Genomic DNA, 13,375 nt, shown 5'->3' on the forward strand with positions numbered 1-13,375 from the left:
TGGGGATTTTCCCCAAAGCCCTGTTACCGCCATCTTGAGCGTTCCAGTCTGAGCATAATCAGTCTGTGACGCTCAGACACTTGAAAACAAGCTATTTTCCAATTGTTCAAAAACACTTCTGTTTAGCAAGCCCCATTCTGTTTTCAAGGCCAGGGGCTAAAGCATGAATAACACTGTCAAGGCAAAGGAAAAGATAATTCGCATGGCAGATGGGCACAGACTTATTGCACTCCTGATTGTGATTGTCTTATGCCTTCTCTCCACCCATGAAATGGTTTGACATGGAATGAAATAAATGAAATAGTCTGCATGTGGAAACAGTCAGGTAGTCTAAGCATGCATTAACCTGCTGGAGAAAAAAGGCAAAGTTAGTCGCAGGTTTGAATACTCTTGGAAAAGGACAGATTTGGGGGTTGGGGAGGGGGTTGGAATAGAGATATGGAAGGAGACATCTGTACTAATTCCTAAGTAAAAACTGAAATTCAAGGCTTTTCCTTAATTTCTTTTTTTTCATTTTGTATCACCAAATGTGGTTCATTGCTTTTTATCTCCATGTTAATAATTGCCAAGAGCAGATTCAGTTTCCTATAAACCTGCGACTATATTTTTTGCTCATTCAGCTCTTTGTAAAAACATGTCCCATTTATCAGTAGCGAACAAGCCCCCAGTCAATGGTGATTTTTTAAAAGAAGATAAGCATTTTAATTTTTTTGTTCTTGAAACATATGTTTGCTAAATTGTGTATAATTAATTATGCTGTGATTTCCCATGTTTGAAAATGAATCTTCGGCTTGCTCTCCCAAGCTGAGTACCTCTGTGCTTAAATGAATAATGGTTCACAGTCTAAAATGAACAGTACTTTGAGTATATTTGCATCTGTGCAATTGATGGCATTCGTTGTCACGTGGAATTGGACAACAGCCACTGTCAATGCCTGTTCAGAACTTTCTATTTTTCTGAAGGATATGGAAGCTGTCTGGTACAATTCTGGATGTTTACCAAATTGGAGGCCTCCTGATTTGAACTGGAAAAATTAACAATTTAATTGGAGACTTAGTGAGAGGTAGGTAACTATATGATCTCCTCCTATGCATACCAAGATGTTCCCTTAGGAAACTTCAAATAAACCAGTTACAAACTTTAAATAAACTGGAAAACAATGAAAGCATACAAAAATCACATAAAACACACACTCAAGAAGTCTAAAGAAAACAAGGGTTGAAGAGGGATAGCATTGTTGGAAAGAGGTAATATTTACTAACAGGATGTAAACAGGGAAGTCCATGGATTCAACATTTTGTGGAAAGAAGGGGAAAAAAGCCTACATGTGTGTAATGCATGTAAGGTGGTAATGTAAGAAAGGTAGCCAGCTCACACACACATAGAAGAGGAAGGAAGGACCACATGTAAGTGGGTGTGGGTGGAGAGTCCCAGAATACACTTGCACGATTTGTGCTGGGTGCATTATTTTATAGGGAAAATGTTCACTTGGGCTGACATGGTAGCCCCTAAAACAATACACTGATGAGATTTTGTCTGTGTGGCAATGACCTTAGGAGACGGGTGATGAGTTGGTTCACATGTACACAATGTTTGTGGGAGAAACATGATTGGGTTCCTAGGAGATAGACCATAGTGGTAAATATTCTACCTAAGAACCACTAAAGTTGTTAATGTTTCTTGATGACCCCTTGATCACGGAACAGGAAGCTATCAAGGTGGGGTAGGATGTTACGAATTGCTAACTGAGGTCTGTGGTTGTGAAGGGAAGGAGAGATTGAGATTGAGAAATTGACAAGATTAGTTACCGCTTCTCGAAAGTCTATTGTCCCAAAGGGATGGATCTATTTTTGGTGGGGAGAAACCCATTTGTGAAACAGCTCCTATGTTCTCACAGAATCTAAGCTGAAGTATCCAGGTATGTCCTAGAGACTGACAACTGGCTGGCATCCATGTTTCTATTTGTGATTTGGAGCCGAAAGTGTAATTTTGTGTTTGAGATCCTACTGAAGTCTATTTCAATGTCCATTTCAGCCAAACACTGTGCTACAAATTAATAATTAATTAATTCTTCTCCTATGTTCTATGTAAACTCTCCTGAGCCTCAAGGGAGGTTGGTATATAAATATAATCAATCAATCAATAATGAATATCTGATGCAGTATTTTAAAAGGCGCTTCCATGTATCTGACAATAAACTACCCCTCAGTGTGAAGTGAGGTCTGCTTTCTAACAAGAAGGCTACAAAAAACTATGATTCCTGTCACGTCCATCATGATGTCATGCTGTGGGAAACTGGAAAGAATAACTTATAGAAGAAGTAGATTCTGTTAACAGCCTATCATAGTTCAAAGAGCTATTCCCTGCAGATGGTTTTTTCACTCTTCTCCACAAGCCTTACCTTAAGAGGGTGAGGCAGCTCCGTGTGGAATGTACATATTTTGCAAACATTCTCATGACTGCTTGAAAATGCTCTTTCAGTATTTTAGCACAGATTTAGGTGCAGCATGGGGATGTTTTCCCATCAAAAATAACAATCAATAGATCTTTAGGTATCCACATAGTTTAGTACAATGATTCAGAGTGGTGGCCACTAATCTGAGTTTGTTTCTTCACTTCTCCTCCGCATGCTGCCAGCTGGGTGATCATGGGCTAGTCACAGTTCTGTTAGAGCTGATCTCAGAAAGTAGTTCTGTCAGAGCGCTCTCAGCCTCATCTACCTCACAGGGTTTCTGTTGTGGGGACAGGGATGGAAGCCACTTTGAGACTTCTTTGGGTGTAAATACCAACTCTTCTTTTTTCTCCAGACCATTGAAGGGAAACTGAGGTTATTCCAGTGATAAAACAAGCATATGCAAAAGTTCTCACAGTAATGGGTTTCCAGCTAGATTATTAAGGGTTTTTTTTTCTTTATTGTACAGATAGTTCAGTAGTGAAATTGTGTGCTGAGGCAGGAGGGGAGCACCCTCTGACTGGCAGTCTTAATGCACTGGCTGAATGAATGCAGGCCATGAATACTTTAGGCTGATCCTGCATTGGACTAGAAAACCTTTGTGTGTTTCTATGCTTTTCTATGATATTTCTATGATTTTTCCATTCTATGGAGTGAAGAAGTCTAAGGTCTACTTTTCAGACTGTCTCTGCAGTTTGGCTCCTAGCATAACAAAAATCACTAATTGGGTAACCCCATTGATAATGACAATCACGTTTCATACCTGAACAGCAGCTTCATCCGGAGGGGGGGGGGCTGCTAACAGTACACTGAACACATTTCCACATAAAGTATGAGTATACCAAAACATTTTGTGTTAACCACCGGTCCCTAGGAACAGTGTGGGAAACAGGTGAATAAGTAACTTTGTTGCCATATTAATTTCTTTGAGAGTGAAGGAGTTCAGGGCTACCTGTTTTCCTGACACAAGTGTTGTATCTTTAACAAGTGCAAGGCAGACGGACAGTGAACAGGTGCAGTTCGCTGTTCACAGGCATAGCCTCTAGGGACAGTGGTTCTGACAAACATGCAGCTGTTTGGGCACAGCATCTCTGTCAGGGAAAAAAAGAAGACTACAAAATAAATTGAGGTCAGGACTGATATTCTCCATAGGATTGCCAAGTTAACAAACTGAAGAAAGCACTTCAAGCATCTCATAGCAACCATGGTGGGTAGAACTGCAGCGTCATCCATGTTGATCCTGCCCTGTCTCAATTGTCCGCATTCTGCCTTTTCCTACTATGAGATAGAAGAAGAGTCCTGCAGGAAGGAAGAGACAATCTGAACAGGATAGCTCAGATCTTGGATGCTAAGCAGGGTCAGCCCTGGCTAGCACTTTTAAGGGTGATCTCCAAGGAACACCAGGGTCATGACGCGGGGGCAGGCAGTAGCAAACCACCTCTGAATGTTTCTTGCTTGGCTGCATGACAATCTTAGCTACATAATGTAGCCCTGGCTACATAACACACAGGCCATCCTTATCCATTGTTGTTCCTCTATATATTTATGAAACAGCCTAGGGGGTGGGACGTGTACAGCTGTCCAAGTTAGAATAGGGCCAATCAGGGTACAACCAGCTTTGCCCTGATTGGCCCTGCCCCTGCAGCTCCCGCCCTCCGTCCCTGGACTCTAGCCTCTTTGCTCTCAGACGCCTCAGTGCCTCAGTGTCTGGAGCCAGCAGCAGGTAAGGGGAAAGGGCCCTGAGCAAAGGGTTGTGGTGGAGGGCTTGCTCTTGGCTTCTAGGCTGGGCCTGCTGATGAGGGTCTCCAAGCCTGCTGACTGCCTGTTCTGTCCCGGCCCTGCTAACAAGCTGCCCAGCCCACACCTGCCCCACTTGATCTGGCTGTGAGCTGCAACCCAAAGCCACCTTAAGCTGCCTGGCTAGGGGAGGGGACTCTTTCAAGGCCCGTTCTTAGGAATGGGCTTTGAAGCTAGTATGGTAAATAATAGAAAGGACAATTAGAGTGCTCTGGGCTGCAACTGAACAGACTACCTGCCTGCAGCTCACCAGTGACAATACACCCTTGTGGAAACCAGAGAATTTCAGCCTACAGCTGCACAGCCCTTTGTCCAACTTTTCATTGAGTGCTCACAATAGAAGGCAACACAAAGGCAGAACACACCAGTCCTTCAGCTATATGAAGATGTGCACTTGGGAATCTTAATCTTATCTCAATATGCACCCTGTGCACTGATTTCAGAAGAGTAACTAACCCAAGTGATACCACCTCTCATAACTGTAAAGAAACACACCCAAATGTGTGTCACCATGATGTCTGCATCTGTGTTCTTCTCACAGGTTTCATTTCCTCTATATCATATTTACGTTTCTATTCCCTAGACTGGCAAGGAGCAGGGGAGATTAGGAATTGAATCAGGCAATAACTATCTGAAAGAGACCTCATCCCCCCAGAATCCTTATCACACGCTCATGTAAAACGAGATCACCCAGTTAAGCCATTCTATACACTATAAAAGTGGTCCCCAACCTTTTTATCACCGGGGACTGGTCAATGCTTGACAATTTTACTGAGGCCCGGGGGGCAGTAGTCTTTTGCTGAGGGACATTGCCGCCTCCGCTTACTTTCCTGCCAGAACCCCTGACTTCCCACCACCTGCTGGGGGTCGCTGCCAGCAGAAGCTGTGCAGTGCCACGCCAAGGGGGAGCCCCAGCCATGGCGGCCAATGGAGAGCACCAAAGGTGAGCTGGCAGCAGAGTGGCAGGGAAGCCCCCGAGGCGGCACCTGGGGAGGAGGATGAAGAGGAGCTGCTGCCCGGTACCGACTGATCTACGAAGTGGCACCAGTCTCTGGATCAGGGGTTGGGGACCACTGCACTATAACACAGAAAGCACAGTGCAGAGTCAAGAATATCCTGAGCTTCCTTTATGAGATCTGTTTGCTCGAGCTACTCTTGTAATGCAAGGTTGGCCAGATGTTGGACTGGCAGTTCAGGAAGGTAATACAAGCTGAGGCTTGTATTACCAATGATACACAGTCTCCCTGTTGTGAAGTTGGGCCATAGAGATATCAAGAGCAACAGCAAATTGGAAAGCACAAATCCCATGGAACAGGTAAAGGTAAAGGTAAAGGTAAAGGTAAAGGTAAAGGTAAAGGTAAAGGTAAAGGTATACCCTGTGCAAGCACCAAGTCAGGCCTGACCCTTGGGGTGATGCCCTCCAGCGTTTTCATGGCAGACTCAATATGGGGTGGTTTGCTAGTGCCTTCCCCAGTCATTACCGTTTACCCCCCAGCAAGCTGGGTACTCATTTTACTGACCTAGGAAGGATGGAAGGCTGAGTCAACCTTGAGCCAGCTGCTGGGATCGAACTCCCAGGCTCATGGGCAGAGCTTTCAGACTGCATTTCTGCTGCCTTAGCACTCTGCGCCATAAGAGGCTCTTGTGGAACAGGACCTGGGCCTATTATGCATACACTGCTTTCCTCTGCAGTCAATCCGCTCACCCTTTTAAATCATCCTTTAAAACAATGTTTTTTTTTAAATAGTCCCATTTATACATGTGCTCTGATTTTACAGTGTTGTGTGTGTGTATGTTTAGCAATTATGTATTCTAAATCATTCTGACTGTAACTGTGTGAGGGGGAACTTCCTCTGCTGTCCTGCAAAGTTACCTGACTGCTACTCTGGAACATGCTGCTGGCAGAGCCTTATGGGAATTGTAATCCATAAGACTTTTCCATGGGGATACACAGGCTTCTGAATGCCAAAACTACCACCTTTCCTCCTCTGAGGTATATTTTTCCTTGTAGAGAGTGGGCAGGGTCGACCACAGGATCCCATGGAAGTGTAAAGCCTCCACCATACCCTCTCTTCCCCTCTGACATTTAAAAAAAATCACTGGTGAGGCCAAAACAGGAGCCTCTGCCCATAGCCTGATGCAGCTCTGCTTTTTCATTCTCCTGCAAGGGAGAACTGGCATTTCAGACCCCTCGGCTTCACCAGCCTTCAAACAAGGTGTCCTGCCCCCATGGTCACTGATTAGAGGTAGAGCTTTGTAGTCTCATGAGCATTTGTGGAAGGCTGTGGAGGAAATACATAGCAATGCAGTTGGCTTGGTTGCCAAGGCAAATGGCATGTTCATGTGATCACTGACAGAAGCAGAGAATCAGTGGCAGGTCCTTGAGCTCCCATTAGTGAATGAGGGGAAGAGACCAAAAACACACTAACATTTATACATCAAAAAAGAGCATCCTCTGTGCTGTCAAATAAGAAAAGTCATTGCAAAGCTAGTTTCAGATATGGCACTCAAAAAACGAGGAGGGGCTGTCATGCATAATCAAAAATGACATAATGGGTTCTGCACAGCGAAAATGGTCCCTTGTGCAGAAATAAAAACGTTTTTTGGGGGCAGACTTTTTGCAAGGTTTCCTGCCATGGAAAGGAACAGGATTTTAATTAGTTTGTACATGAATTTTGTGGCAGTGTGTAGCAATATATACAATTTCTTTCAGATGGTTCCTGTTGCAGTAGTTAATTTCTTGATGACCCTTTGAGCCCACAAAAAGAAATCCAGCACAAACCAATTCTAACAAAGAATGGACTTTTAAAACACACCAAAAATACTTGCAACTGACAGAATCTTTCCTAGAGCAGTTTCACAAACCAATACCAAGCCCTGGAAGACACAGAGGCATGGAGGGAATGCTGGAAGTCTGCAAACTGTAGCGCCTGATATTCCAGGTTAATCTTGAATGTTTCAAGACATTTTCAAGGCCATATTTTTATTCCAAAAAATTCCCAGACAGTTAGAAAGAATTGTAGGCCTGACTGCACTGGAGATAGGATCACAGGTCTTTCAGCTCCTACTCGGCTGTGCTAGCAACTACTTCTGACCATATCCCTTTTATTTTCTTGTGACCTAATTAGAAGCAACATCTTCTGGTTCAAGCCTCTATGATGGCAGAGACTGACCATTATGATTGCTTGATCTGACTTTCTGTGTGAAATATGCCTGAGAAGTTCACCCAGTCACTTCCTCAGTCAGAGCAAAGGCTCCTTTGTGTTTAATTGAATCTTCCATCTAAAAGTGAGAACAATGCTTGGCTTGATTTTCAGAGGCATTACTAACAACATCTTCATTTTAAGTGTAAGTCTGCTTCCATGTGGAAGTTTTGTCCTGACTTGCTGTGTGTGTATATGTGGGTGTGTGAACATCCAGATAACATTTCTGCAACCACATAGCCATCCACTTTATTGCAATATTTTCCAAACATGTTTTGCTATGATCATTTTGGAGAGATTTATCAAAGTGTGTCTGTATGCTACATGGATGGGAAGGTACATGTTAGTGTAGGTTCACCTACATTGACACAATATTTCTTCTTCAGCCCCCACTATCAGATCTTTATTACTGCCATAGATAACAATAGCCACCATCAAGTTCTTTTTTCCACTGGAGGGCTTTAAAAAAACCTCAGCAATTTACATATTGCCATAGCAAAAGAGCCTCTTGTGGCACAGAGTGGTAAGGCAGCAGAAATGCAGTCTGAAGCTCTGCCCATGAGGCTGAGAGTTCAACCCCAGCAGCTGGCTCAAGGTTGACTCAGCCTTCCATCCTTCCAAGGTCGGTACAATGAGTACCCAGCTTGCTGGGGGGTAAATGGTAATGACTGGGGAAGGCACTGGCAAATCACCCCGTATTGAGTCTGCCATGAAAACGCTAGAAGGCGTCACCCCAAGGGTCAGACATGACCCAGTGCTTGCACAGGGGATACCTTTACCTTTTTATAGCTTATAATATTGTAATAATCTGTCTACTTTATTATTTATTTAATTAATTTACAGCCCACCTTCATCCCAAATGAATAATCTAAGTGGTTTATATATGTTCCCTTCTCCATTTCATCCTCACAACAATCACGTGAGGTAGGTTAGGCCTGTACTTTAAAACTAATAGTTTAGAGAAATAAACCATATTTGTATCATGTTTCAAAGAGGGGCATGCTAAAAATATAATGGATAAGATGTCCCTATAAAGAACAATTGTATTAAATCTGAGTGGAGAAGAACTTGCATCATAATCTCATTTATGTAGTGCTTATGAGCCAACATCCTGAAAACAAAACTCTCAGTGGCTCAAGGCAAAAGAAAGCAGCCCATACTGCAGCTGACATGGCTAGTTGTTTTGCATGTAGATGATTTCTATGATTCCCAGAGCTATTTGAGATTAACTGGTATTTGAATCCCAGCTCTTCTTTCTAGCACCATACGCCATCCTCCTTACCATCTTAACGACTCAGTTAATGGTGTTGCTGATTTTGATAAATGGGGCAGCCATATCCTCATCCTCAGTTAAGGAAGTCTGATGAGCCTCCATTTCAAAGGCCCTTTACTTCCAAGCTCTATAGCAGTGGTCCCCAATCCCTGGTTCGGTACCAGGCCACGGCTCCTCCTCGTCCTCCACCCCAGCTGCTGCCTCAAGGGCTACCCTGCTACTCTGCCGCTGGCTCACCTTTGGTGCTCTCCAGTGGCCGCCGTGGTTGGGGCCCCCCCTCGGCATGGCACTGCGCAGCTGCTGCTGGCAGCGCCCCCCAGCAGGTGGCGGGAAATCAGGGGCATCGGCAGGAAAGCAAGTGGAGGAGGGGCTCAGATGACGGCAACATCCCTCGGCAAAAAACTACTCCCACCCGGGTCTCAGTAAAATTGTCAAGCGTTGACCAGTCCCTGGTGATAAAAAGGTTGCCGACCACTGCTCAATAGCTAAAATTGATAATACACTCAGCTAGAAGTCTGCCCTAGTCTTCAATGTCTCAGCAAGAAATAACACTTGAGCCTGCTCTATTCTACATCCATCTGCCCCCTCCACTCCTCAACTGGGCAATCTCTGCCTAGAGAAGCTAACACTCCTTCCTTCTTGTTTCCCAAGAATATCATGCTTGATCTTAGCCAACAGGGCAAGAAGTGACCTCCTCAAGAATAGACCAATCTGCAGGCCCAAGTAAGGTTTCCCAAACGTCTTCCAACAAGAGTTTGGGAAGTCCATCTGGGCATGCAGGACATGTTACAATGGACTTGCCATACTGCGTTTAAAGATGTCCAGGGGGATGTAAAGAAAAAGTGAGCCAAGAACTGTGGCTCCTGTGCTGGGGATGAGCAATGTAGACAATAAGGCAGTACTGAGGGGTGGAGTAGGACAGGGGCTACCAACCTCCAAATCCTGCCATACAAGGTCCCTGAGTTAAGTTGCTTGTGCTTAATTTATGTCTTGAATCATTTCAGGCAATACCATGTTGGTGAGGATACGAAGCCAAGGCCTAGCATACATTCCAAAGTTAAGAAACTTATCCAAAGATTTCGACATATTCTTCAGGCCAGTCTAACACATGGAAGGGAGCATATGCGAGAACACAAGCTGAACTACATGTTTGGAGGAAGATCCAGTGAACAGTTTGTTGCCCCAAGGAGTAGCAGACAAAGGACATGTAGTGAAAAAGTTGTTATTCACACAGGGACAAATGCTTGATCCTTGTCATGACCTCATGCTCTGAGGAGCCATCCACGGCCCATTCTGCATATATGTTGAATAATGCACTTTCAATGCATTTTGGAAGTAGATTTTCCTGTTCTGTACAGGAAAATCTAGCTGTAAAAGTACCCTGAATGTGCATTATACAACATGTCCAGAATGGACCCAGGTTACATTTTGGAGTGCAGACACTTAAAAGTGATCCCAAAAATGAGGGCAAAAATTAAACTTGCGAGGAAATGGCAACCGGGAACCCCAGTTTTCATGCAGTTTGACACCTTGATCAATCATCAACAGACTGCCACAATATCCCAGTGTTGGAGGTGTGGAGAAGGGAAGGAAGTTAATCCGGCAAAATGCAGACATCTACACTAGTAATACTGGGGCTCTCAGAGCACTTTTCTCAGATGCAGCAAGTGATATCCACTCCTGGATATCATGGAGAAAAGGAGTTGTCACCGTGGTCTCGATCATGGATGTACTCCCAGAACAGTATCTGGGAGCTTAACTGTTTAAGGATAAAGACACAACCTGGAGACTCTAGCTCAGACAGAATAATTAAAAAGAAACTCAGCCAACTCTTGGGTCTTTCGTTTTCTGCAGGCACAGTGAATTGCCCAGTGTTCCGGTCTTTCCTAGTTCAGTGAGTTTCAACATTTCTGTAACAAGAGCTCACTGAGCATGGGACTAATTGAGCTGCAAGCATATGGAATGATATGACAGGAAGAGGGGGAGCCAGAGTTAAGTGTCAACGCCACGACAACAGACAACAAAAGCTGAGGATATGAAATGCAAGATGAGCACCAGGAGGTATGCCATAGTAAAGAACAAGTCAAGAGGCAAAGCCATGGAGAAACCTGTCCTATTATCCTGTGTGTGTGTGTGTGTGTGTGTGTGTGTGTGTGTGTGTGTGTGTGTGTGTGTGTAAAGAAAAGGAGTCAGCATGGCACCCCTGTTGTTCATATACATACTATAGCAGTTGGTTTTTCCAAAAGTGAACATAAAAGGCAGCTTTACCATGGCTTGCAAACCAACAAGTAGAGCTCCATGATTCGCAGATTGAAGACCACTTCCCTTATACTTACCAGGCTAATTTATTTATTTATTTTATTTATTTATTTATTTATCATACTTTTATACCGCCCTCCCAGGAGGCTCAGGGCGGTTTACATTATAACAGAGAACAATACATAAAACAGTCTGTAAAACATGTATAACTGATAACTAATTATTGTAACCAAATAACAAAGTATAACAGTAAACAATATAGTAATACAAACAGGTCCAGGGCTTATTGATGGGATTCTGAGGGGGGTGGCTTATTGATAGGATTCTGAGGGGGGGGGAGCAGGGGCCCTTGATCGCTGATTGATTACGTCTGGTCTCGGCCAAATGACTGGTGGAGGAGCTCCTTTTTGCAGGCCCTGCGGAACTGTTTAAGCTCCGTCAGGGCCCTGATCTCCTCTGGGAGCTCATTCCACCAGGTAGGGGCCAGAACAGAGAATGCTCTGGCCCTGGTCGAGACCAGGCGGACTTCTTTAGGGCCATATAATGAAAATATGTTTGTCATTGGCCTTACTGGATCTAGTCTACCTGACCCACCAGTTCAGATACTGACAATCTTTTCATCCTGCAATCCTTCCCTCTGGTCTGGGGCTATAGATGCTCAATGGCCAAATTTCAGGGATGGCAATGGCGTGAAAGAAGTCATGGGATGAAGAACATAGTTGGGAACTGTTTGGATACTTTGCCTAGGCTGATGCTACATATTTCCCTGCCTCTCTCTTTTTTCCCCTTGAGGGATCCTAATTCCCAAAACTAAGGGCTGCCACCAGACATCCAGTTGAGCCTGCCGATCATTTTCACACATGACGTTTAGAGCAGCTATTTGCTTACAGCTCTTGGAATGAAATCTTAGATGTGCCAGAACATACAGTATAATTATAAACATCCTCTTTCTATTCCATGTTTACAGTGATTACAATGTACTTCGAAGAACAGTTAATTATTCTGCATTTATCCAGTCACCCTTTTTCCAGGAACTTTGGAACACCATCAATTAATTTCTCCTCCTCCATTTTATCTTCAACCCAACCCTCCCCCCCCCCCCCACACCCGGTGAGATAGGTTATGCTGAGAGTAAAGTAGTGGACCAAGATCATCCAGTGAGATTTATGGCAGAGCAGGTTTTTAAATCTGGGTCTCCCAGATGCTGCCTGACACTCTAATAGCACCATAGTGGCTCTAAGTCTCAATGCCTCAATTAGTAGTTGACATCTTAGAAAACTCACATGTACCTCCACCTACCAACTGAAATCTAACATGCTTTTTCTCTGAAGTTATTCCAATGCCAACTGCAGTTATTATAACATGTAAATATATGTACCTTCGGCCCACGCTAGTCTTTATAAGACAGAGTTCCTGCTATTTTCTCTCTCTATTCTCTCTGTCTTGTAATGCAGTGGTCCCCAACCTGCGGGCCACGGCCTGGTGCCAGGCCGCAAAGGCCTTGGCGCTGGGCCGCGGCTCCTTCTTCCCTCCCCCCCTGAAGCGAGAAGCTTGCCAGGCTGCGAGCAAATCTGCCACCAAAGCGGCCGATTAGCTCGCGGCCCGGCAAGCTTCTCACTTCAGGGGGGGAGGGAAGAGAAGCTTGCCGAGCCGCAAGCTAATTGGCCGCTTGGCGGCCTGGAGAGGCCAATTTGCTGGCGGCCCGGAGAGGCCAGGAGGGGGAGCCGCGGCCGCCGGCATGGGCGCAAACGCGTGCCCTGCTGGGCGCAAACGCGAGTGTGCAGCAGTCCGCGCATGCGTGCTTGTGCTGGGGCTGCCACGCGTGCATGGGCCCCTGGGCCACCCTCTCCCCGGACTCCGAAGCAGCGGTCCGCAGCGGGCGAAAGCTTGCGGACCGCTGTTGTAATGTGTAAAATAAGCAATGCACAATACATCATTGCCCTGTGCACCACCTGGTGCCCTCTATATTAGTAAGTAAAGGGCAGTGTGTATACAACATGAAGTTACCACACCACACACTGCTAAAGTGAGAAATGTTACAAAAAAAGCAAGCAATAAAAAGGAAAGAAGGGCACCATTTTTTACAACTTTTTCCCCTCTGGGAGGAGGGAGTCACAAAACCAGAAACCACGGTCCCTTTCACAACTTCCTTTTAGGGCATCTACAGTTTGTTAAGAGATGGAGGAGTTTACATTTGCTAATTTGGAATTTTACAGAATCAAAGAGTTCAGATAAACTCAAAAGAAGATTTTAAAATAGTTTTAGTGGGGTAAGAACTTCTTCCTAATTGCGCCTTACCTCATTCTAATTTTTGGAAGTTTGATGCAAGGCCTGATTTCAGAAGCTGAAATCTGTTGGAGCTTAAGTCTACTACATTGGTTAAGAGAACTG

The 13,375-nt window shown here is 44.6% G+C and overlaps 1 protein-coding gene across 6 annotated transcripts in view; it reads right to left on the reverse strand.

Moving 5' to 3' along the window:
- The window catches only part of NETO1 (neuropilin and tolloid like 1), a 177,318-nt gene that overhangs the window by 53,852 nt on the left and 110,091 nt on the right, over positions 1-13,375 (reverse strand). The window lies entirely within an intron of this gene.

Source organism: Paroedura picta, chromosome 9, assembly GCF_049243985.1.
Source record: "Paroedura picta isolate Pp20150507F chromosome 9, Ppicta_v3.0, whole genome shotgun sequence".
Lineage (NCBI taxonomy): Eukaryota > Metazoa > Chordata > Lepidosauria > Squamata > Gekkonidae > Paroedura > Paroedura picta.